Below are 10,960 nucleotides of genomic sequence, written 5' to 3'. Positions count from 1 at the left end.
GCAGCTCTGTGTCGCTTTCGACTAGGCCTCCTCTTATACCAAGAGTTGGTCTGGTTCAAACGACTGAATAATTAGTAGCCCATCTGGACTGTACATTTAAAGCAGTCTCCTACCACTCTAAACAGTCACGGCTTCCCCCCAAGAATTCTGGGAACTGTAGTTTGTTGATGGTGCTGAGTTGCTAAGAAACCCCTATTCCCCTCAGAGCTTGGCGATCACTCGTGACCGAGTAAGATTGTCTTCCAAAATAAAGTCTTTCCATGGGACTTTTGTTATGGAAGACGCCAGTGCGTGGTTTTGTTTTATGCGGGGAGATCGGTGCACCACGATCAACACACAATCTTGACAGAAAAAGGCTTTGATCCAATGGCATGGGTACCACAATGATTGGAAGTCTTTTATCTGCTGCAGCCTTCATCCACCTTCACAGCCGTTGTAACACACATTGTTATCCTGCGCCTGTTCTGCCATTGAGGACATTCTTGGATCGTTCTTTGTCTGGTTCCTCTCCCTTGACCTTACTGCCATGGGTGACCCTGCTGGGAGCACATGACTCCCGACGGCATCACTCACAGGGTTCATTGGAACACGCAAGCCCACTCACCACTGCGAGGTGACGATCCCTCATAGAGCTACAATTCATAGAGTGGTTTAATGATCAATCCCTTTCCTCAGAGAACTCTGGGAATTGCAGCTCCCGAAAAACACATCTGAGGACAGGGACATTGACAGAGTCAGATTTAATTGTCTTGACGTTGACATGCCATGTGAATTGTATTCTTGCACTACCTGATTACTTTGTTTACAGGGCGACAGCTTTGGCACTATTATTGAGAACAATGCTGCATCCATCTGAAATTCTAGTTGATCAAGTTGCCTTCCAATCTGTCTGCTAGAGACACTTGTTGTTTCAGGGAAGTATTGCTGAGAACTGTTGGATCAGCGCCCCCCAAACTTTCCTTTGGGAAAAAATCAGAATGGGGTACATTCTAATGGTGCAATATTACCGTCAAGGGGGAATACAGAAGGCGCATAAGCTGTGCACTGATGCTGCTTTATGAGAAAGTTGCTGGAGCACCCTTTTACGTATTCTGCAAAACAAACTGGCAGAATTCTGTCTGAAGTGGTGCAGTCTTGTTCTGCTAGTTCTTTCTGTGGTATGTGATAGATTGATTTTGTGCCGGGGGCTTAAGCAGCCAAAGAGCTGTTTTTTTTTTTTTACAATAATTTTTATTCAAATTTTCATAAAACATACAAAACAAAATCATAAAACATTCAAAGACAAAAAACAAAACAAAACAAAAATGATTAAACAAAAAAATAAAATGTTCACTTCCCATTTGTCGCAGATCAAATCAGTTATAGGTCTACAATATATAACAATCCTGTCTCTTAAATTATATTATAAGATCACTTTCCTCCAGTAGTTATCTTAATTAATCATCAAATCTCATAAACATTACTTTATTCTTTCCACAAAAAGTCAAAGAGAGGTTTCAATTCTTTAAGAAATATATCTATCAATTTTTCTCCAAATAAACATGTCGATTAATCCATCTCGTTAATAATAATAATAATCTTATTGTCATAACCATAGTCCAAATAAACATATCGATTAATCCATCTCATCAAAATCTGTTAGGTCCAATAATTTCAATAGCCATTATTCCATTATCCATATTAATTCCATCTTCAATAGTCCTGTTAAGTCCAGTAATTTCAGTGTCCAATCTTCCATTATCAGTATTCCATAATAATCTTGCTGTCATAGTCATAGTCATATAATAAGAGTCTGATGGGAATTTCCTCTATCCCAAATATTTTCTTGCCATCAATTCTGAATAAGTTGCTGAAATATTGTTGTAAAGTCATATCTCTGTTCTTCTTTTTTACAAAATGCACTGGCTCATCTCTTGAGAGTTTTTCCATTGTCACATGGCTGCAGTTAATTCCATAGATTTTCTCTATATCAAGCTCCATCACGTCATTCCAGTCCAGAAGATTATCCAAGCCATTGATAACTTTATCTCTAATATCTTCATTAATTTCTTCAGAGATAACGTTAAATTCCAAACAGTAGATTTTATTTCTAATATCCATAAACTCCAGATCTTTTTCCAATTCCACATTTGTTTCAATCTCCAGGGCTTGTATCTTCCCTTTATTTTTTCTTTTCTCATCTCTGATCTCATTCTCCTCTCTCACAGGATCCCCTATTTCTTTAAGCTCCTGCGTCATTTTGCTCAGTTCAATTTTCAGCTCCTTACTGCCCTGTCGCAGGGTTTGTTTCGTTATCTCAATCTCATCCATTATTTTCTGAAACATAATTACTTCCAGATTCTCAGCCACTTTCTTGATTGCCATTTTTAAAACCACGAAAACAAAACAAAACAAAAATAAAGAAGAACCACTTCTTATTTCAGCAACAATTGAGTTAATATTCCAGGCTTGATGACATCACAGTATAAACAGAGCAGCCTGCCTTATCTCTCTATGTTCAAGAATACAAAACAAATTTAGTTCCCAGCATCAAAACAGTTAGTGGCGTCGTGAAGAAGCAGATTCGTCAAAATAAAATAGACCAAAAAGAGAATAGTCCCAGACAATATAATGTTCCTCGGAATAGAAATCCCTCTTCTGTTTATATCTTTAGAATGCACTTCCAGGACAGCTTTTTGCAATAGAAAGTTCTTTAAAGCTGATTCATTTGACAAATCTCTTTTTGCTGCAACAATTTAAACCAAGTAAAAAATATAATAGAAAGAAGGGTGCTTGCCTGTTAGTCCGTTTTCTCTTTGAAGAAAAGATAAACGTATCGCATTAATCAGATAGAGCTTGTTCGGAAGTCCGTCCGGCATTGCTGGCTGGACCTTTTCTCATAAATTAATGAAATCCAGTCCTCCCAACAAAAACAGGCTTTTGAGGTTGATCTCTACGTTTCTCCCTGCCCGGGAGAAATTTCATCAGTCAAAAAAAAAAAAAGTTCTGACTGATTTATATCTGAATAAGCTTCTTTTGAGGCGGGAGCCCATCTCAAAAGCAGGCACAAGCGAAGTCACCCTTCCCGGAAGTCCCAGCAGCCAAAGAGCTGGTTTGTCCTTCTACGTTTTTGCACGATAGGTCAAATTTGGGCTATTGCGGTGTAGCTCAGAGGTCTGCGTGGCAAAAATTTTTCCCACTAAAACTGTGAACGGTTTCAGCATATGACTGTCTACCTCTGACCCCCAGTGAACTTACTCAGTCTTGCTGGGGAGGTTGGCAGCACGGCAACCCATGGATGATGCATCTCATTCCCAAGATTGTGTTTCATGTAACTTTCTGCTCCAAGATGATTCCATCTGAAGTCATGTAACCGGGGGTGGTGATGCGGCTAGGGGTGGAATTGTATCCTGTTCTGTTAGTAAAGGCTTCTGGTTCCTAACTTTGGTTTTGTGTTTTTCCTTGTGATCAACCATATTAATCTTCTTAGTGTTTTGTAGAATAAAGGATCAGGGCTTTGGTGCTATCTTAAATAAATTTGTATATTGATTCCCAACTTGTTTTGTTCAGTAAAGGTTGGACATTTTAGATATATTTAGTGGGACAAATGGATGGTGTTCTGTGTCCTGTTTTGACAACAGATCCTAAAATTCTGCTTGTCAACTAGTTTTCCAGGAGGCCCGAGTTTGGGGGAAGCAGACTTGATAAGGACCATAGAACTTGCTACATCATGCATGAAGCACCCTTTTGGCTCTGTGGGCCAGATTCTTGTTTAGGCAGGGTCACCTACTTATCAATGATGTGATATCACCAATGGCATCAGTTGATCGGACACTTTGAAACCCCGAAATCAGGACTCCAAAGCATCACCCCAGGGCTTGCCGAAGAGCCTTTTGTGGTGCTTTGAAGTGCCCAAGGCTTCAGCTTTACCTTCCATCAGTTGATGGACAGTAGACCTGAAGCCAGCTTTCCCTTGACAGTGCACACCTGGAAGTGCCCTTTGAGGTTACCGATTGAGCCATTGGCAGCCACCTCTCTACCTGCCATACCTGTGGAGCAAAGTGTAAGACAGGTGCGTGCAGTTTGGGAAAAACTGCCTCAAAGGCCAACTTTGGCCCATGGGCGGGATGGATGTTCCCCAACCCTGTGCTAAGTCACTCATGCACATTCTCCCTCCCCCCTCAGCCAAACCTTATTGGGAATTCATCAGAGTTCCTGCAATCTTTTTGGAGGCTTGTATTATCTGCCCTTCAGTGAGGTCATGGGAAGGGAGGCTTCACTTGCCTGTTGTTTGCAAAGGCTTGCACATTCAAATCTATTCCTAGTCTTCTCCCAGACACATTTTGTGCTTCCTAAGCTGAGTCCGTGGCCTTTAATTTGGGAGCTCCAGAGTCAGGGTGTCCAAGAGGGACCATTTTTATGGTTTAGGGTAGGAAGAACACACTGGAGGAGACCCCCCCACACCTATCTCGGAACTGTGACATGTAGGGTCTAGTCCAGCCAATCCATCAGTAGAACTAGCAACCAGAGTAAGCTAACTTTATGACGATGTATTTGATTACAGATTGCCTTCTTAATTTTTTTGCTTTTCTTTACAGTCGAGATTTGGGGATTTTTTTAGATATAAAAATAGCTTTAGTAGTAAAGGACTTATATCAAAGGAGGAATTTTGCTTGCACTGCAATCCTGTGCATTTCTACCCAAAAGTAAGGCTGCATATGTACCATGATTTTAAACCACATGACTTCAGAGCATCCTGGGGAATGGCCATAGCTCAATGGTAGAGCATCTGTTTTGCATGCAGAAGTGCTCAGCTTCAGTCCCCAATAACTCCAGGTAGGGCTGGGAAACCTCCTGCCTGAAACCTTGGAGAGCAGCTGCCAGTCAGTGTACTGTGCTAGATGGACCAATAGTCTGATTCTCAATATTTAAGGCAGCTTCCTGTGTAACTTACCCTTCATGGAGCTACAACTTCCGGCACCCTCAACAAATTGCGGTTCCCAGGGTTCTTTGGTGGGGGAGTCATGTGCTTGAAATTGAAAACAAAAAGAAAAGCAAGCTCCTAGTCCTCATCAATTGCAAGGATACACTTGGAAATGGGTGGCAACACCTGGTGCCAAAGGGAGGGCCGCATAAGAAGATTTGGAGCGTTTGGGTTCCTTTCCCAGGACCAGCAAAAGCAGGAAATATTATGCACAAACTGAAATACAGTGTTGTATCCAACTGAAAGTCAATGGTTGTGTTTAACCCAAGTTGTTGGGAGTGAGAACGCCCAGCAGTTTTGCCTATTTTTTTTAAATTTCATCGTTACACACATGCACCCCAAGGCTGGGGAAAAAAAAGAGGGGATCAAATGTCATAAATATTTATTACATATTAAGGAAGGGGAAAAAAGAACTACAGCCCATTTTACAGCTGTGGTCTATGGAACTTTCAGAACAGATTTTTGCCATTATATTCATGTTGCGATTCTCTGTCTTTACAGGCTACATTTGAAGACACACAAAAAAAGAAAAAAAAATACATTCTTACTTTAGCATTTAAAAACAATGGCGATACAATCGAGTTTAAGACACTTGGTGGTAATTCAAATGAGACTCACAAGAGGGGAAGCCACAGCCCGACAGTACATAATCAGTGAAAAGTACAAAAACCCCACTAGGTAACAGTCAAAGGGCACAATCCAGCAAAAGTCAGGTGGGACAGAAGCGGCAGTCTGATGCACGGCGACTAAACTCTGTGGAGCACGGCTGGGCCTGCTTCCAAGAAAACACGCATACGAGGAGTTGCAGCTCGGTGGCAGAGCATCAGCTTTGCAAGCAGAAAGTCCCAGGTTCAACCCCTGGCAGCTGCAGGTGGGGCTCGTAAAGGCCCTCTGCCTGAAACCTGGAGTGCCTCTGCCAGTCAAGTGCAGACAATGCGGAGCTAGAGTGGCCGTGGGTCTGACGGAGCCCAAGGCAGCTTCCTAAGTTCCTATGCTTGCGCTGCCAGGTCGCACTCAATAAAGCGCACTTCCTAGGCCGCAAGGCCTGACCCCTGGAAGTTGCTTCTGAGTGACCTTACATACGATCCGACTGCCTATATCACTCACTTCAGTGGGAGTTTGTTGGGCCTCTGCGTGATTACTTGGCAGCAAGTCCCAAAGGTGCTGGACTTGGGAAGGGGCTTAATGAAATCTTCAAGTTCCACCCTTGCCTCCTCAATTTCAGGCAAATCATGCACACACACCCCCATCTCTTAAAAACAGTAGCCAAAGGAGTCTATCATAAAAAGGAGTCTCCCTTGCAATAATTTGAACAGCGGCAAGACTGCAGCTTTACTCAATGTAGTAAAAGTCCCATTGCTATGGGTGGGAACGCTGCAGGAAACTGGGAAAGGATCGGGCCGCACGTCTCTCCACCCCCACCCTTGGCTTTTGGGCCTTTAAGGTGGGAGAGCTAAGTCATGCTGGATTCTGCTCGAGGGCTTTTTATAAGGGGATGGGGTGGGAAACCAAGCAACCAGGGTTGACAACAAAGTTGCTTTGTACAGTACAAAGGTTCGCATCAGAAGTGCCTTCCATCTGGCAAAGGAAATACATGATAAATATTAGGAAGTCAAATCTGCAGAAAATAGTAAACCCCCACCCACACATACCTTTTTTAAAAAAAGAGATAAGTCCTCCTCACTTGGATACACAGGAATGTCACAGGAAAACATGGACCTTCATAGTTGTCGAATGGCACAAATAGGACAGACATGCAAAGGGAGGTGTTGCTGTGTGTGTGTGTGTGTGTGAGAGAGAGAGAGAGAGAGAGACTTACAAAATATATTCCTTTGTTCGAGGGCTGTTAGGTCACAACATTTTTTCTTTTTTGGCAAGAGCGGATGGTCGAGCCAAAATCGGCTGCCAGGCCTGAAAGGAAGCTTTCACCTGGGCACCTGACCATCCTAAGCCTTTCAGATGCTGCTCTTGCCAAGGAAGACCGGATAGAAAGTATAGATCATCTGCACTAGCAATGTTCGACAGCAAGTCTTGTCTGTCTGTCGGCTTTCTCCCCTCCAGCTGCTTTTGCCAGCAGAAGATACTGTCAGGAAATCAAAGAGAGGGATGGGATGGTAATAGAGGAAGATGGGAGGACACCTGCACATTCAACGACCCCTTAGAAACCAGCAATGGGGAAAAGGCTCTGGCAGGTCAGTGTAACCACAGCCACCTCCAGTAATCCAATCTGCTCCCTTTCAGCCCTATTTGCATGAGTGAACATTTCAATCACTGGCAAAATGGCGTGTGTGTGTGTGGGGGGGGATGAGTGTTAAACCCAGTTCCGTTTGCTTCACGCCTGCTGTTGCAGCTACTGTTTTTCGGAAGAACGAAATAAAATGACAGTCTCAGATGTCCCATTCTTTGCTACAACACCAGCTGATGCTCCTGCCTGTTTTCGGTTGAGAAGATCTGCTCTGAGACAAGGGTTCTCCCCTGCTTATGCCGCTGGGCGACGAAGTGGTGTGCAAAGCCTCCTCTGACATGTTGGGCCCTGCATGTTCCTCAGTGGGAAACGGCTTGCAGGGCTGGTGACTGTCCCTCTCACTCCCTGCCCCCAGGCCATCGTTCTTAAAAAGTGAAAAGCCCATAGCATTTGTGGTCAAGCATTAGAAGCAGTGGTGCAGGTCTGGATTGTTACCGAGGGGGCACCCAAAAACCTGCAGTCCAGTTCTGCATGCATACAGGCACCATCTGCCTGAGCACATCCAACAGGCTTTCCGGCAGACCCGAGGTTGACAGCTGTTAAGATATAGCCCTCAGCCGCCAAACGTTGCACGCGTGCAGAAAAAAAAAGGGGAGGTCAGGATGAGAGGGGTTGTCCTGCAAAAGGAGCAGCCCAGGTGGCGACGAGGTCGCATCCCACATCCCAGAAAACTCCTTTTAGAATGGAAGCTGATGGGGTGGAAGACGAAAAGGTCGAGAGGGATGCTACTGTGTCGTAAGACAGGCCCAGAAAGCGGATCCAGCAGCAAGATTCTGTCGTCGGTGCTCCCGCGTTCCCAAACAAATGAAAGGGCAACAGACGCAAAATGAAGAGCTACGTAAAGAAAAAGAAGGCAATGCCAAATGTCTTGAGTTCAAACAGTTGCGGAGTATCTCGGGGGGGGGGAGGGAGGGAAGAGCTTTAATCACCACGACCCCTTCGCCATGAGCCAAACAATTTCAAGCCAAGCTCCAAAGGGCTCTAGCTCAGAGGAAAGAGCATCTGCTTTGCGTGCAAAAAGGTCCCAGGTTCAATCCCTGGCACCTGAATAGCCCCCATCTGAAACCCTGGAGAGCTGCTGCCAGTCAGTGTAAACAATACTGACCTAGGTGGGCCGGCCGTTTGACTCGGTGCAAAGCTGCATCCTAGGTTTCCCAGTCCTTTTAGCAGTGGACTTTTTAAATAAAGGAGACATCGAGGATCGAATCTGGGACCCTCACGTGTGGAAACTTTTGTGCTCTAACCACTAGGATATACAACTCCTCCCTTGACAGGGTTTCACTAAATTGCTCCAGCCAACCCCACCACAGATGTGGGGTGCGTGTGTCTCTGTCCACAGGCAGCCAAGAAGGCCACCACCTAGGCCAGAGGCGTGCAACGGGTTCCCTAACTCCGTCAGCAAGAAGTGCAGCTCATTCACTCGCAGCCTTTTTAATCCACCATTAATCTCCCACAGGTACCCCGAGCTCCGAGTAAGGTGGGCTAAGGAGCATGCTGTCTGGGACTCGATAGGCCTGTGAATCAATCAACATTGCCAGACTGATTGGCTATCAATACTGCATACAATGCCCAACTGTTTTCATCACTATAATCATCCCACTGAGGATGGACTAAGTGCTCTGTCCTATTACTAGCAAATATAAGGCAACTGTGTCATCGAGGGGACAGAGGGGATTAGACTCATGGAATATCGGTGGGTAAAAGAGGTAGGAGAAGGGCAGGCGGAACCTGGCACCCACACGCAAGGGGTGGCGCAATGAATCGCACCCACCTTGCCTGCTATAATCCCTTCCTAGACCCTCCTGCTTCTGGTCTCAAAGCAGGAGCTGCCTTCGCCATTAAAAAAAAAAATCACCCTGCACTCATGAGAGCTAGGAACATGACCTTGTTTGAAAATGAAGTTACCCTTTCACATTGCGTGGCAAGCTAATAAAATCTCTCGCCTACGGTCGCACAACAAAAGCACCGCTTCAAGGCAAAGACAAGCCATTTCATTCTGTTCTAAGTGCATCGTTAATTAAAAGTATTGCTTCGATGATTGATCAGTTGTTAAGCGTGGCAGGAAAATAAGTAAGAAAGATCCCTCCCATGGAAGGATCCCTCACAAGACAGGTAGTTCAGCTATTTTGATCTGTGTGGAGCTGTATAAATCGGAAACAACACTGTACATAGCTTTACAAACAGAAAATATTTCAATCAAGAGCGGGTAACAGGCAAAAGGCCTTTGGGGGTTAGCACCTCCCATGTGGCAGAAGCACTTACACTGCAGACAGAAAACTAGCATCAAACGGTATTTTCCATGCTGTGCCGGCTATAAACATAATGTCATTTTCTTCTCAGAAAACAGGAATGTGCAGAGAGCTGTGGGAGGTGGGGTCGGGAAGGAAAGGCAGATGACGGTCTTGTAGACTGCTGAAAGTGGTTGAGACACACAGAGAGATTTCAGTAAGCACATTTTGTTTGCCTCACTGTTGTTGTTTCCTGTTAAACAGGCTTAGCAGGTTTTCGACATAGAAAACCCTGCAAAGTCTGTTCAGCAGAGACAGAATGAGCAGCCGTACCTGGGAGTGGCGTTCTCTCTCCAGCGTGCCTCCAATTCTCTGTGAAAGCTACTCCCTGGCTCCTAAGAGGCAGGAATGCAGCTCCTAGTCGATGTCCACAGATAATCTTTTTAGCTCATCGGCAAATGCGTCAACAGTCGTGTAACCGAAAGCACTTATGCTTTTGGATTGCAGTTTCTTGCTTTGGGAGGGAGGGAGAGACATGCTTTCTCCGAGGTCTGATCATCCTAACTTTTTGTTTTCCCCCCAAAGAGAGTGGGGAAGACGTTTTGCCATTCATCTCTGCATTATTTACTCCAAGCATAAAATGTGACTATTTTTTTTGCAGGGTAGGGTGGGGCTGGGGGACAAATGTTTTAGGTGATTTAAAAAGCTACAGCTTAAGAAAATCTTTCCTGGCGACCTGCTATCTTAATCAGAAGAGGAAAAGATTGCAACCTTTAAAATCGATTAATCCAATTAGATTGATTCAACAGCCTTTCTAATCCACTAAAAAGGTGCCCGTGATGAATCGGGCAACATGAATGTTATTTTTTTTTAATTTGTTTTTTAATTCAAGTACTTCTTAAAAAATGCAGATGGCAAGCACCATCTTAGAAGAGTCACCCCGCTTCATTCTCACACAGAAGGGAAGCCCTCTGCTGAGATGGTGTCCCCCCGTGACATAAGCATGCACCGTTTTGAAATGAAGGAATGATGCAGTTTATATGAATCTTCCCGGGCAGCGAGAAGGAAGAAGAGGAAGGGCACTCTTGCGCTACAGCGCCCCCTATGGAGGCAAAAGGAGAGTAGGGCCAGGAACTGGCTTCACGGAGGGGAAGGGGGTTTACAGCACCCGCGCCTTCCTCCTGCCTCACTCCTGGCCCCTTAGCAATGTGAGTGAAGGAGTGGAGCGTTCTCCTCCTTGGTCGTCCTCCTCCCACTTAAGAAGCCGTTGCGGCAAGCCACGCAGGCCCAAGGTCACCCTTTCTTCTCTCGCGGGACATCAAGGTCCTGCTCTGAGGCCACTTGTGTCTTCGACCAAAGTTCCCACTACAGCACAGACTGCTGTCAGCAGTTGAAAAGTGTGTGAGTGTGTTAAGTATGTAAGTGTGTGAATCGTCTGGCTTTCTGTCACCTGGCAGTTATGGCAAGTTGCCCCCCCCCCTTCAAACCTGGATAGCTTCCCCCCCCCGAAAACTACTGCTTTAG

General features: G+C 45.0%; 1 protein-coding gene across 14 annotated transcripts in view; it reads right to left on the bottom strand.

Annotated features, from left to right (window-relative positions):
• Window positions 1-5,330: 5,330 nt before the first annotated feature.
• GARNL3 (GTPase activating Rap/RanGAP domain like 3) overlaps window positions 5,331-10,960 on the bottom strand; it is a 120,486-nt gene continuing 114,856 nt past the window's right edge. For 12 of the 14 annotated variants that reach the window (XM_061603788.1, XM_061603793.1, XM_061603782.1 and 9 more), the window contains one exon: window positions 5,331-9,620. The gene's annotated coding sequence lies outside the window, so the exon portion shown is untranslated. The remainder of the gene's footprint in view (window positions 9,621-10,960) is intronic. The other 2 variants (XM_061603783.1, XM_061603786.1) reach the window with 2 other exon arrangements.

Source organism: Rhineura floridana, chromosome 20 (assembly GCF_030035675.1).
Source record: "Rhineura floridana isolate rRhiFlo1 chromosome 20, rRhiFlo1.hap2, whole genome shotgun sequence".
NCBI lineage: Eukaryota > Metazoa > Chordata > Lepidosauria > Squamata > Rhineuridae > Rhineura > Rhineura floridana.
This window is presented reverse-complemented; position numbering and strand designations above follow the sequence as displayed.